The following is a 14,569-nucleotide window of genomic DNA, read 5'->3' on the forward strand; positions in this document are numbered from 1 at the left end:
TGGCAAAGCTTCCAGCATCCAAAAGCCCCAGGCACGTCGTCCACAAGGCGGCCGTCCTCCTCCTGTCCTCCCTGAGCGTCCGCTCTGGCCATGCCCTTTGCTCCCCACGAGCACTCGTGGTCCAAACCACCTGCAGTGCCCTGCAGGGCTGTCCCTAAGCTGCAGGGGCAGAGCCAGTGTGCCGTTAATTCGGGGAGGTGTCAGAGGAAAAGGACAGCCGTGTGGTTGGCGCCTCCTGAGCAGCGGCCCCTGAGGCAGCAGCGCCTTGTCGGCAGCGCCCTCTCTGGGAGGCCGGGCACTGAGGCTCCTTTCTGCCTCTCTGGGAGGCTCGGGGGGCCGCCCCAAGGCTCCGCCCCTGGGAAGTGGCTCTGCCTGCACGACTGCTGGGGCTGCCCCCACCACAAGGGCCAGCTGCAACTCACTCGCTGCTCTCCTGCCCTGCAGATGGGGCTCCACCTTCTGGCTGAAGCACCGGGTGCCTCTCAGCGAGCTGTGGGTGGTGTGCGGCGAGGACGAGGCGGCAGGTGGGCCTAAGCAAGTGGAGGAGGAGCTGGGCATCAAGTGCAGCAACACCCTCCTCCTCGCCTGGCCCACCAACGTGTGCATGGTGACTTTTGGGTGAGTCGTGGGCCCAGGGAGTTTGGCGGTGGCGGGTGCCGGCCACCGGGCTCGCCTTCAGGCCTCAGCGGGTTTGCTGGGGCTCCGGCCAGGCTGGGTGGGTGGGTGAGAGTAGAGGCCGCGCTTTGCTTTCCGAGCAGGACCCCCTGAGTTTGGGCAGGCGGGAAGAGGCGCGCCGGGGCTGCTGCTTGCCCGCGGGCGGAGGCAGAGCCGTGAGCCTTCCTGGGAAGGCAGGGGAGCAAGCTCCTTTGCAGGAGGGCCGGAGCTGCCACAGAGGGGCAGGCTCTTGCCACAAGTCCGTAGGCAAGGCAGAGGCTCTCGCGGGCCCCCCAGCTCCGCTGTGCGCCACAGAGATTGTCCCTTGCGAACGCCTCACGCTGCAGCCCCCTTGCCGCATCGCCCTGCCAGGGCACTCGCCCTGTCTCCTCTTTCCCCTGCCAAAGGGCTCCAAGGGCTTTTGCTCTCCTCAAGTGAGGGAAGGTGAGAAGAGAAGGGGCCAGAAAGACAAGTAGTAGCTCCTCTGCAAGGCCTGAGGAAGGCAGAACTTGTGGCGAGTGCCTGTGCTGCCCCACGAGGCTCGAGCCTGGCCCGGGCACTCTCCCCAGGGCCAGGGCGCGCGCGGGCATGTGTGTGGGGCCCGCGTCACTCCGCAGGATGAGGAGCAGCGAGGTGTGAGGCTCTTTCTCCTTCTCTCTGCAGGGCGCAGGAGGTGAAGGAGCTCTGGCTCGACCGGCTCCTCAGGTAAGCCTTGCCAGGGAATTCCACCTGCCGAGACAAGGCTGAAGGCTGAAGGTGGGTGGAGATCTCCAGGGGCAGCTCTGCCCGCACTGTCGCTGGGGGAAAGGGGCGCCCCCTGCACTGGGCCGGACGGTGCGAGTTGCTGAGCCTTGCGCTTGCAAAGTAACCCCACTGCCACGGCGCTGTCAGCACAGCTCCTGGCTTGCATGGATGGAGAGCTGTGAGCTGCCGCTTCCCGTTTCCACGCGGAAGAGGCGCGTAGTCAGCAGGCCGCGGGGGTGTTAGAGAGCGGTGCTGCCAGCGAGAAGCGCGGGAAGGTCTCCTGTGTCAGGGTGCTGTGGAAGCGTGGGCTGCTTGCAGGGGAGAGAGGGAGAGAGGTCTGGCTGTGACAGAGCTCTTGCCTTGCCTCTGCCCTGTGGCCAGGCAAAGCCGAGGAGCCCAGGAGCCCAGGGTCACCCGACTGGCCTCCATTTGGCGTCTCGTCGAGGTGGTCGGCTTCTACAATCTGGTAAGTGTGCCCGGGGTTTCCGCTGCACCCAGAGAGCAAGTGGGCCTTCGGAAACAGCCCCTGCCACAAGTTGCTCACGTTGGCTCTTTGTTCTCTTGCCTAGTCGGTGGCGCTGACAGCCAAGAGCGTGGAGACGTTGGTTTTGGTGGAGGTAAGCGGTGGCTCCCTCTGGGCGGGGCCCTTGCTGAGTGTTGGTGGGAGGTGTTGCAGCAGAGGGCGGGCGGCTCCCCGGGAGGTGCGCCGGGCCCGGTGGGGTGCAGCGTGGAGGAGCGGGCCGGCTGGCAGCAGCGGGGCAGCAGCCCGCGGCTGCCCACTGCCTGCCATTGCCCGGGAGCGGGCAGAGCCCTTGGCAGGCGACTGTGGGCAGCCGCGGGCAGGAAGGGCCGGGCATGGCTGGCAGGAGCCAGGCTGTGCCCAGGGCTCCCGGGCACTTTTGGCAGGGGCCAAAGCCATCGAGACAGCGGCCGCTTGCTCCCCGCCGGCGTTTGGGAGGAACTGGCCAGTGGCGCAGGAGAGCGCGGGAGGGCGGCCTGTCCCCTCTCCGCCACGTTTGGGTGCCTTGTGTGGGGCTGTGCCTTTTGTGGCTGCCCCAGCAGCCTGAAAGGGCCCTGGGCTGGGTGCCTGGCGGGCAGCGCCTGGGGCGCTGCCTACAGCACCAGCCCTGTGGGCTACAGAGCCGAGAGCCCCCTCGTCAGGGTCAGGGCGCTGACGAGCCAAAGGAAAGAGCAGGTTTGCAGGAGGCAAGCAGCAAGTCTTCCTTAGCCCCGGAGAGAAAGCCGTGGCAGTTGCATAGCAAGTCTCTTGTGACATGCTTGCCCTCCCTGCTGCCCAGCCTGGCTGGCGGGAGATTGCGAGCCAGCGAGAAGCAGTGGGACGACGACTGGCCGGAGTGCGAGTGCAGAGGCGGATGCGGCCCCCAACGCCCGCGCCTGCGGCAGCCAGAAAGCACGCCAAAGGGCAGACAGGTAGGCGGCTGCACGGCCTTGACTTTCATCCCCAAACCAAAAACTGGCTCGCCCAGAGGCACCTGCACAGCGTAGTCAATGTTGAGCTCGGTAGCATCAGCCAGAGTTCAGGATGGCGGAGGCTTTCCTGGCTCTCCCCCTCCAGGTAGTGTCAAGACACGTTCTTGGACTCCTTGCTTTAGCAGGAGCGTGCGAGCAGGTGGCTCTCCCAGGCTGCTCTTCAGAGAGGCATCCGAAAAACCCCACCTGCTGGTGAATAGGAAAGCAGAGAGCATGTCTTTGCAGGAAGAGTGTGAAAGCGGGCAGTGGCCTCACCATGGGCACAGGGCCGAAGGTTTTGGCCCTGGAAATCATTTCCGGCTGGGCTGTCTTGCAAACCGGGCAGACGGCTGCAGCACAGGCTAGACAGATGTGGTCCTGGCTTTCGGAGAGTTCCCTCTGCTGCAGCCCCGCTGAGCCACCTGCACTGCTTCCAACAATGCGCACAGCGGCTTTTTGCCAGGGAGTCCCGTAGGGCGGGCCAGCAAGGAGGTTGCCTGCTGTGGAAGTTTTGGTCTCTTCCCCTTCCCACTGACAAATGCTGATAAGCCGGGGGATGCCCTGGCCCTCCTTTCCTGAGCGCGGTCAATTGTCTCTGCGGGACGAGCCCGAGAGGTAGACTTCCCTTCCAGACACTGTGGAGAGCGGGGGCTGCAAGGGCTGAGCCCCAGCCAAAGCTGGTGGGCCTCTGGAGTTGGGGCTGGTTGCTTTCCTGCGCAGCAGTCCTTTTGCTGCCCACCGCGTGGAGACAGTTTGCCCTGCTGAATCGTAGCTGTAAAAAGCATGCCTTCCGGTGGAAAGCTGAACAGCATCCAGGCTGCAGCAGTCCTCCTGCTTTTGCTTCCCAGAGCTGCACGCAGAAGAGCCTCGGCAGTGCGCAGCAGTGGTGCACGGGGCCAGTCAGGAAGCTGCACTTGCGGCCCCACCCCGCTCGCCCCGCTCTGCCAAAACAGCACGAGGAAGAGATGTGGCCACACAAGGAGGACAAGGAGAGGTAGGCCGGGCCCTACTCCGGGCCGCAAGCCCTCTCCCCAAGCACTGTCCCCTGCACAGTGGGCACAGCTCACTTGCTCATGCAAAACTGAGCAGCACCGTCGGGCACCTTCTCCTCAGAGAAAGCAAAAGCCCGTGGTTTTCTCTGTCTGCTGTGAGGTGAGCGGCAGCACTGCGCAAGGTGCTTCTGCAGATGGCGGTGGCCGTGCTGCTTTCAGCTCCAGATTACAGCGCTGGGGCAGGCTCTCCCCCATAGCGCTAGCATGCAGGCTGAGCGGGGCTGGCAAGACCTAGAGGAGCAGGCAGGAGGTGCCGGGGAGCGCTCTGCCTCTTCCTGGCGGCTGCCAAGGAGGAGGAGACCTGTGAGGAGGTCTGTTGAGTTGCCGCGCCCATGCGACAGGCTCCATCTCCCGCCGGCCCACTCGTCCTGTAGCCCGCGGCTGTGCTTGTGCTTCCTGCGACAGCTGCTAGGGGGCCGCCCCCTGCAGTGGCCAGCACTGCCTTCAGCACAAGTGCTTTGCTCCTCCTCCTTTCTCCTTGCTAAGAGGCTAAGAATGACAGTGCTCTCCGGTGCTTTCTCCCTGTTGCACTGACGCCCGCCCAGCTGTGCCAGTGCGACTTGGATGCTGAGCTCCAGCCCATGGTGGAAGACTTGATTGAGGAAGTGCTGGAGAAAGCTTGTGTGGCCATCATGCGGGAAGAAGAGGAAGCGCTGGCCAAGCTGCAGCCCCTTGAGGCTGCGGATGGGGACCTGCCTTGTGCAGGCTGTGCTGAGCCACAGCACCTGGAGGAGAGGGAGAAGCAAGCCCCAGAGGAGAAGGTAGGAGTCCTGAAGAGGCACGCAGGCCGGCCCGAAAGGCCCTTGCAAAGCATTGGAATGCTTTCCAGGCCGGAAAGGCAAGACTCTAAGGAAGTCTGGCTGGCCTACCAGGGTGACTGTGCCGATGCCAACGAATGTGTGGCAGCAGCTGCCGCTGAGGCGCGCGCGTGCACAGTGAGGTGGCTACACTTCCTGCAGGAAAGGAGGGAGGAGGTGGTGTTTTGGACTGCGGAGGTGCAGCAGCAGTTGCCGTTCAGGCTCCTGCCCAGAGCAGTGCGACGGGAGAGATGATGCGCTACTGTGGGGCACATACCTGATGGTACCTTCAGTCGCAGGCAGAGAGGCAGTGGTGGCTGAGGCACCTCTGCAAAGGGAGGTCAGAAAATGGCTCCACTCCCTCCGCTTCAAATGTGCAGGAGCCATGGGGGGCCGGGGGGGCTGGTGGGGGGGCGGCGCTGATGTGCTCCTAGCCTCTTGCCTGCCTTGCCAGCAGCATCTCTTCCTGGCTTGGTCTTTGGCGTGGGTGCTGCCGCCTGCCCCTTCTTTTTGGCTGCCCTTCGTTTCTCAAGCTGCGTGTGCCTTCTTCACACTTTGTGCTCCCGTTCTCCCCAGGCGCAAAACGTGGACGAAGGCGGCGCCTCTGCCTTGGGGCCTGCGGGCACGGCAGCGTCTGAGATGCCTGTGCAGCTGGAAGGCGAGAGTGACCCCCTCCCCGAGGGAGCAGAGGGCGCAGGAGCAGTTGTCGGTGCGGTCCCTGGCACACCTGAGGCAGAAGAGCAAACTCCTGCCTTGCACTCCTCCGAGCAAGCGTGGGCTCCGGGAGTGCCTAGTGAGGCGCCTGCCCCGGGAGAGGCCGGCGAGCCTGGGCGTCCTTCATTGCTAAGCCCAGAAGTGCCTGCTGCTGAGCTGCCCGTGCAGAAGGAGAGCCAAGCCTCTGCCCTCCCGCCAGAAACAACCGGCTCAGAAGCAGCTGCAGCGGCTGGGCAGAGTGTGAGCGAGGGGGCTTGTGCGCAGATGACTGCAAAAGGCGCAGGGCCCATCTGGGAGCCCAACAGCCTAGAAAGAACAACAGCAGCAGTGCTTCCGCAGAGGGAGGAGAGCGCAGGCGGCAAAATGCAAGGTGCCGTCCTGCACACCGAAACAGCCTCCCGGAGGGGCAATAGTGAGGGGAGCCAAATGGAAGAGGCCGTCCTCAGTGGGCACTGCCCAGGCCCTGTGCCTGCCGCCCCCACCACAGCTTGAAGGAGCAGACCTGTCTGCCTTGGCATCAGCAGGCCTGGCTAGCACGGAGCCTGGGAGCACTGTGCTGCCTGACAGAAGCCCGAAGCAACGCGAAACACACAGCAGCCTAGCTGAAGAAGAGCCTGTGGCACCAGAACAAGAACTCCTGGAAACCTGCAGCTGTGAAGGCGTGTGGACGGAAGAAAAGGAAGCGGAGCAATTGGTGGAAAGAGCCCAAGAAGTAGGAGACTCTGGCGGCCTGGAAGCTGTGAGAGGCCCCGCTCCCGTCTTCCCATTAAACGCTCTTTCTAACTAGTTTCCTGGGTGAGGAGACTCTCTGTTGTGTGTGCCTGCGTGTGGACGGAGGGGCACGTGCCAGCCACGGGAGTCACACCAGGGGCCAGGGTCCCCGTGCGTCTCTGGCGCAGCCCCTGGAGCGCGTGAGGGGCAGCTTGCCAGGGGGTGATTGCTAGCAAATTTCAAGGCAGCCCGGCCAGCGAGTAGGCTAAGAAGCTTTGATGATGGCCTCGAGGTGGCCGTGTGGGCCGGAGACTGGAGAGAGTGAGGGTGTGCGAGTTAGCTCCTGGGCGGACCAGGGCACCTGAGCCAAGTGTGTGTTTATCTGTGGGGCCAGCCCCGTGGAGACGGGCCGCGTATAGGTGTGGGCGCATTTTGTGCGTGCGTGCCTCTAGCTGCTCAGCCTGGCTGCTGCCTGGAGCTGGGAGCTGGGAGCTGGGAGCTGGGAGCTGGGAGCTGGGGCTGCGGCAGCCTCAGCTCCATGGGGCCAGCGCCTCCAGCCCCTCCAAACGCTGTTGCCCATTCAGGCACAGGGACTGCCGAGGCCGACTGTGCGGAAGCACCTCGCCCTTGCACGCCACCTGCTTCCATGAAGGCCATGCCAGAGAAGAAGGAAGCGCTGCCCCCAGCTCTTGGCCAGCCTGAACAAAGTGTTGTTCCTCCGAGCGAAAGTGCCTCTGTCGCCCAGCTGCAATTGGCGGCGGAGGCTGCTCTGGCTGTGACTCTGGGCGCCCAAGAAGCGTGCTGAGCTTCATGGCGGCGCCTCTCGACAACCTCAGAAACAGCCAGGGCTGCGGCTGCTTCTGCTCGGCCTTCTGCATCAGTCAGGTTGTGCAGGGCAAGCACCAGCTTTTCCAGCCCGTAGAGCTTCTGCGTCACCAGCTCTTGGGCTCTTCCCTCTTTCTGCTGGGAGCAGTGGCGACCGAGAGACTGGGGGCCACGAATCCCCTCTGCAGCTTCACATGCCCTTGCTGTCTCGTTCTCACCACGATGCTGAGGAGCACAGGGGCAGCAGCTCGCCGCTACGCAGACAGAGGGTCTTTCTGGGACCGCTGAAGGGTTGGCTGAGGCAGAGGCGCCAAAGTAACAGCCGCCCCTGTGGCTGTGAGCCCGTGGTGTCTTGGGCTGAGGGGACGTCACCTTCCTCTCCTCTTCTGCACACACTGTTAGCGGGGGAGGGGGGCTGGGGGGGCGGGCGGGAGGGGGAGGGGGGCTCTGGGCTTCCTGGCAAGGCAAGAGCCTTCCTGCTCCAAGGCTCCTTCCAGACAAGGCCAGATGACATCAGCCTGCCCTTCCCACCCAAGGACCGTGGTGCCACGTGGTGGGCGGCAGCCTCTCCCAGGGCTCACGCTGCCTTTCCCCTCTCCCGCCTGACAACCCCTTCCCAAGCCTGCAGTGACAACTTCCCTTCGCGACACAGCGCTGCTCTCGGCGTGTAGGGACCGGAGCCTTTGGTACACTTCTGCTGGCCTGGGAAGCTCGGGCAGGCCGTTTAACTGCCACACGGTCCAAGTGGCCGGCGTCAGCATCTGAGGAATCACAGTACTTGCCCGACAGTGTCCTAAGAGAATCCTAAGGTTTTTACGTTTTCAGAGTTTATTAGAGAGAGCATGGCTCTAGCAAGACAGCTTTGGAGGAACGTGTGTATGGTGGAGAGTGCTATTTCAGAGGTGAACATCCATTTGCCTTTCCGAATAGAAAGGGCTGCACGGCGCGCTGCAGTGCTATTGAGCACTGGAGTGTGGACAGCATTGGCCTTCGCAAATGGTCTCCAGCTCCCTCCATGAAGTGGATGGGGCTGAGGACTGTGAGGCCACTGTGCTGGGAGCAGCAGTGGTGCCAGTGGGGGGGCAAAGAAAGTGGCCATGTGTCTGACCCCTCTTCAAGACACAGCTGCAGAAACAGAGGCACAGCTTCTGACACGGAGATACACGAGTGGCATTGCTGCAGGAAGCTTCCCGCCACAGCAAAGCACACGTCTCCCCTGGGGGAACAAGAGGAACCAGGAAACACAACTCGCAACAGTTCCTTCTCCCAGGGAGTGGCTGGCCTCAAGCAGCAGTCTCCAGTCCTTCAAGGTAAAGGATTGGCAAGGCAACATTGTCACGCAGGAACAGAGGGAAAGGCGCATTTCCCAGAGGTTGCTGGGGTTCTCTGGCCAGCAAGGCCCAGAGAGAAGCTGGGCGGGAGAGAAGTTGCTGGCTGACACCATGTCACTCCTCTGCGCCCTCTTTCCTGGCTGCCGAGAGTTCCAGGGCTGAACAGGGTCCCGCTCTGTGGCCAAAGTGTTCTTGAGAAAGGGCCGCCGAGCATTTGGAAGGCTCAGGTCCAAGTTTTAGTCCAACAGAGATTTCAGAAAAACGGGCATTCCTGGTCCGTTCTGGTCAGCAAGAGGCAATGGTTTGCGGTGAGGGTTGCCTCTCCGACTGGGGCTCCTCATCTGCCTCCACGATGCAGTATTCGGTGCTCCAAGGCGCCACAGACTGTGCACTAATGGCCTACGGGCAACCAAGCCACAGCAGTGCAAACAGGCGAGAACTGGAGAAGTGGGGTGAAGGAACAGGCTTGGACGGCTCAGTATGAATCGTTGTAGAGGGGAGGCAAAGCCCTGTGGAGCTTTTCTGCCTAGAGCTACCATGAATCACATACTTCCCTGCTCTACTTACGAGCAGTGCCACTCGGGGAGAACGTGGCAAACTCGGGCCTGAGCAGTCTGCACGGGCTGCCTGCACTAACCCTAACCCTAACCCTAACCCTAACCCTAACCCTAACCCTAACCCTAACCTTTAACCCTAACCCTAACCCAACCCTGTCCCTAACCCTAAACCCTAACCCTAACCCTAACCTTAACCCAACCCTATCCCTAACCCTAACCCTAACCCTAACCCTAACCCTAACCCTAACCCTAACCCTAACCCAACCCTATCCCTAACCCTAACCCTAATCCCTAACCCTAAACCCTAAACCCTAACCCTAACCTAACCCTAACCCTAACCCTATCCCTAACCCTAACCTAACCCTAATCCCTAACCCTAAACCCTAAACCCTAACCCTAACCTAACCCTAACCCTAACCCTAACCCTAACCCTAACCTTAACCCAACCCTATCCCTAACCCTAACCTAACCCTAACCCCTAACCCTAACCCTAACCCTAACCCAACCCTATCCCTAACCCTAACCCTAACCCTAACCCTAACCCTAACCCTAAGGTTAGATTCCTGGGAATCCAGATGATCAAAGTCTCTCCTAAAGATGGATGTGTTTTTGGTTTTTGGTTTTTGTTTTTTTCCTAGAGCGACCACTTGATAAAGATTTTGGGGAGAGGTTCAGAACCCTTCCTAGAGATACTCTTGCCTGCCTAAGCGGGGGGGTGGGGGTGGGGGGGGAGGAAAGCAATAGCCAGTGCACTCTGGGGCTTTAAAGGAGGTTTAGAGACCTCTCGCCTGCAACAGAGCTTAGGAAGACCAAGATGCCCAATGTCCTGTGTCAGGTAACTGCGGGGCAAGCACAGATGTCTACAGCCGTTTCAAAGGCAAAGACAGACATGATGGGTGTTTCAGGCACCCTGAGGAGCATACGAAAGCTCCACCAGCACATCATCTCGGGTGCGATCAGCAGCCTCCCTGTTGTTCTGGAGAGGCAGAAGGATGAGAGAGGACTGCTCGGAAGGGTTCCGAGTTCAGTGGGAGAAAGAGAGCAGTGGAGGGCAAGCTTGCAGGAAGGGGCCCTAATGAGGGAGCCAAGTCCCTCTGAGTGCAGCAGCAAGGATGGTGAAGCTGCTGGAGAAGAGGCTCTGCAGGTACGTAAGCAGATGCAGAAGCCTTGGACGAAGCATGTGCGCCACGCTCTTCGGCTGTGGCTTTGACAGAGGCTTTTCAGTGGGTTGGACTGAGCTTGACAGGCAAGAAGGAAAAGGCGGGACCATTGGAAGCAGTTCAACCGCTGCCTGTGAGCAAAGGAAATGGTGGGGCGTCGGAGGCAGCGGGTGGCTGGGAAGAGCCCTGCCCGTGCCCCCTGCCCCCGCCCCCCCCCCCCGCCCGGAGGTACCCCGTGGCCCAGGCGCCGCATCACAACGTGCCGCCGTGGCACCCACAGTGACCTCGGCCACGGCCAGCAGCCTCCGTCCCCCAGTGCGGCTCTGTGCCAGCGCGGGGCAGCGTGGGGAGACAGAGGCTCCCAGCCCAGCGGCACTGCCAGGCACAGGGACGCTGCTTCAGGGGCCCCTCGCGGCACCATGGGCCAGGCCAACTGCTGCAGCAGGACGGGTGCTGCCAGCCGCGCTGCCAGCACGCAGGCATGGCCCAGGGGCCTTCGCCGGGGGGCTCCTCGCGCCCGCCTCGCGCCCGCCTCGCGGAGCGAAGCCTCCCAGCCCCAGCAGCCGCCGAGCCTCTTCGTGTCCAGCAGGAGCCCCCAGCTGCTCCTCAGCGAACGCGTGGCCGTGACGCGCCGCCACCGCACGAAGCAGAGGCACCTGCTGCTCTTCCCAGACGCCGTGGCTGTTGCCCGCTGCAAGTAAGAACGGCAAGCAGAGCCGCCCTTCCTGCGCGCCGCGGCCTCTGCCAGCAGCCGCAGGGCGCCGCTCCTGCCCTGAGCAGCTCCCGCGGGAGCGGAGAGTGCCTCCTAGGGGCTGCCTGCACAGCCGCCGGCCCGCAGCGGCCACGGCCTGCTTCATTTTAACTCTGGCAGGGCCGCAACAGCAAGGCGGCGCGTGCTTTCCTGTCAGCCCGCATGCCAACGGAGGTGGCCACAGCTGGGCAGCAGAAGGGCTCTGAGCCAAGCTCTTGGCCTTTGCTCCTCCCGGAACAGCTGCTGCCTGCAGCAAGTATCAGCACTGCCAAACGCGGCTTGGCAAAGCTTCCAGCATCCAAAAGCCCCAGGCACGTCGTCCACAAGGCGGCCGTCCTCCTCCTGTCCTCCCTGAGCGTCCGCTCTGGCCATGCCCTTTGCTCCCCACGAGCACTCGTGGTCCAAACCACCTGCAGTGCCCTGCAGGGCTGTCCCTAAGCTGCAGGGGCAGAGCCAGTGTGCCGTTAATTCGGGGAGGTGTCAGAGGAAAAGGACAGCCGTGTGGTTGGCGCCTCCTGAGCAGCGGCCCCTGAGGCAGCAGCGCCTTGTCGGCAGCGCCCTCTCTGGGAGGCCGGGCACTGAGGCTCCTTTCTGCCTCTCTGGGAGGCTCGGGGGGCCGCCCCAAGGCTCCGCCCCTGGGAAGTGGCTCTGCCTGCACGACTGCTGGGGCTGCCCCCACCACAAGGGCCAGCTGCAACTCACTCGCTGCTCTCCTGCCCTGCAGATGGGGCTCCACCTTCTGGCTGAAGCACCGGGTGCCTCTCAGCGAGCTGTGGGTGGTGTGCGGCGAGGACGAGGCGGCAGGTGGGCCTAAGCAAGTGGAGGAGGAGCTGGGCATCAAGTGCAGCAACACCCTCCTCCTCGCCTGGCCCACCAACGTGTGCATGGTGACTTTTGGGTGAGTCGTGGGCCCAGGGAGTTTGGCGGTGGCGGGTGCCGGCCACCGGGCTCGCCTTCAGGCCTCAGCGGGTTTGCTGGGGCTCCGGCCAGGCTGGGTGGGTGGGTGAGAGTAGAGGCCGCGCTTTGCTTTCCGAGCAGGACCCCCTGAGTTTGGGCAGGCGGGAAGAGGCGCGCCGGGGCTGCTGCTTGCCCGCGGGCGGAGGCAGAGCCGTGAGCCTTCCTGGGAAGGCAGGGGAGCAAGCTCCTTTGCAGGAGGGCCGGAGCTGCCACAGAGGGGCAGGCTCTTGCCACAAGTCCGTAGGCAAGGCAGAGGCTCTCGCGGGCCCCCCAGCTCCGCTGTGCGCCACAGAGATTGTCCCTTGCGAACGCCTCACGCTGCAGCCCCCTTGCCGCATCGCCCTGCCAGGGCACTCGCCCTGTCTCCTCTTTCCCCTGCCAAAGGGCTCCAAGGGCTTTTGCTCTCCTCAAGTGAGGGAAGGCGAGAAGAGAAGGGGCCAGAAAGACAAGTAGTAGCTCCTCTGCAAGGCCTGAGGAAGGCAGAACTTGTGGCGAGTGCCTGTGCTGCCCCACGAGGCTCGAGCCTGGCCCGGGCACTCTCCCCAGGGCCAGGGCGCGCGCGGGCATGTGTGTGGGGCCCGCGTCACTCCGCAGGATGAGGAGCAGCGAGGTGTGAGGCTCTTTCTCCTTCTCTCTGCAGGGCGCAGGAGGTGAAGGAGCTCTGGCTCGACCGGCTCCTCAGGTAAGCCTTGCCAGGGAATTCCACCTGCCGAGACAAGGCTGAAGGCTGAAGGTGGGTGGAGATCTCCAGGGGCAGCTCTGCCCGCACTGTCGCTGGGGGAAAGGGGCGCCCCCTGCACTGGGCCGGACGGTGCGAGTTGCTGAGCCTTGCGCTTGCAAAGTAACCCCACTGCCACGGCGCTGTCAGCACAGCTCCTGGCTTGCATGGATGGAGAGCTGTGAGCTGCTGCTTCCCGTTTCCACGCGGAAGAGGCGCGTAGTCAGCAGGCCGCGGGGGTGTTAGAGAGCGGTGCTGCCAGCGAGAAGCGCGGGAAGGTCTCCTGTGTCAGGGTGCTGTGGAAGCGTGGGCTGCTTGCAGGGGAGAGAGGGAGAGAGGTCTGGCTGTGACAGAGCTCTTGCCTTGCCTCTGCCCTGTGGCCAGGCAAAGCCGAGGAGCCCAGGAGCCCAGGGTCACCCGACTGGCCTCCATTTGGCGTCTCGTCGAGGTGGTCGGCTTCTACAATCTGGTAAGTGTGCCCGGGGTTTCCGCTGCACCCAGAGAGCAAGTGGGCCTTCGGAAACAGCCCCTGCCACAAGTTGCTCACGTTGGCTCTTTGTTCTCTTGCCTAGTCGGTGGCGCTGACAGCCAAGAGCGTGGAGACGTTGGTTTTGGTGGAGGTAAGCGGTGGCTCCCTCTGGGCGGGGCCCTTGCTGAGTGTTGGTGGGAGGTGTTGCAGCAGAGGGCGGGCGGCTCCCCGGGAGGTGCGCCGGGCCCGGTGGGGTGCAGCGTGGAGGAGCGGGCCGGCTGGCAGCAGCGGGGCAGCAGCCCGCGGCTGCCCACTGCCTGCCATTGCCCGGGAGCGGGCAGAGCCCTTGGCAGGTGACTGTGGGCAGCCGCGGGCAGGAAGGGCCGGGCATGGCTGGCAGCAGCCAGGCTGTGCCCAGGGCTCCCGGGCACTTTTGGCAGGGGCCAAAGCCATCGAGACAGCGGCCGCTTGCTCCCCGCCGGCGTTTGGGAGGAACTGGCCAGTGGCGCAGGAGAGCGCGGGAGGGCGGCCTGTCCCCTCTCCGCCACGTTTGGGTGCCTTGTGTGGGGCTGTGCCTTTTGTGGCTGCCCCAGCAGCCTGAAAGGGCCCTGGGCTGGGTGCCTGGCGGGCAGCGCCTGGGGCGCTGCCTACAGCACCAGCCCTGTGGGCTACAGAGCCGAGAGCCCCCTCGTCAGGGTCAGGGCGCTGACGAGCCAAAGGAAAGAGCAGGTTTGCAGGAGGCAAGCAGCAAGTCTTCCTTAGCCCCGGAGAGAAAGCCGTGGCAGTTGCATAGCAAGTCTCTTGTGACATGCTTGCCCTCCCTGCTGCCCAGCCTGGCTGGCGGGAGATTGCGAGCCAGCGAGAAGCAGTGGGACGACGACTGGCCGGAGTGCGAGTGCAGAGGCGGATGCGGCCCCCAACGCCCGCGCCTGCGGCAGCCAGAAAGCACGCCAAAGGGCAGACAGGTAGGCGGCTGCACGGCCTTGACTTTCATCCCCAAACCAAAAACTGGCTCGCCCAGAGGCACCTGCACAGCGTAGTCAATGTTGAGCTCGGTAGCATCAGCCAGAGTTCAGGATGGCGGAGGCTTTCCTGGCTCTCCCCCTCCAGGTAGTGTCAAGACACGTTCTTGGACTCCTTGCTTTAGCAGGAGCGTGCGAGCAGGTGGCTCTCCCAGGCTGCTCTTCAGAGAGGCATCCGAAAAACCCCACCTGCTGGTGAATAGGAAAGCAGAGAGCATGTCTTTGCAGGAAGAGTGTGAAAGCGGGCAGTGGCCTCACCATGGGCACAGGGCCGAAGGTTTTGGCCCTGGAAATCATTTCCGGCTGGGCTGTCTTGCAAACCGGGCAGACGGCTGCAGCACAGGCTAGACAGATGTGGTCCTGGCTTTCGGAGAGTTCCCTCTGCTGCAGCCCCGCTGAGCCACCTGCACTGCTTCCAACAATGCGCACAGCGGCTTTTTGCCAGGGAGTCCCGTAGGGCGGGCCAGCAAGGAGGTTGCCTGCTGTGGAAGTTTTGGTCTCTTCCCCTTCCCACTGACAAATGCTGATAAGCCGGGGGATGCCCTGGCCCTCCTTTCCTGAGCGCGGTCAATTGTCTCTGCGGGACGAGCCCGAGAGGTAGACTTCCCTTCCAGACACTGTGGAGAGCGGGGGCTGC

The sequence above is a fragment of the Struthio camelus genome, chromosome 5, assembly GCF_040807025.1.
Source record: "Struthio camelus isolate bStrCam1 chromosome 5, bStrCam1.hap1, whole genome shotgun sequence".
Taxonomy (NCBI): domain Eukaryota; kingdom Metazoa; phylum Chordata; class Aves; order Struthioniformes; family Struthionidae; genus Struthio; species Struthio camelus.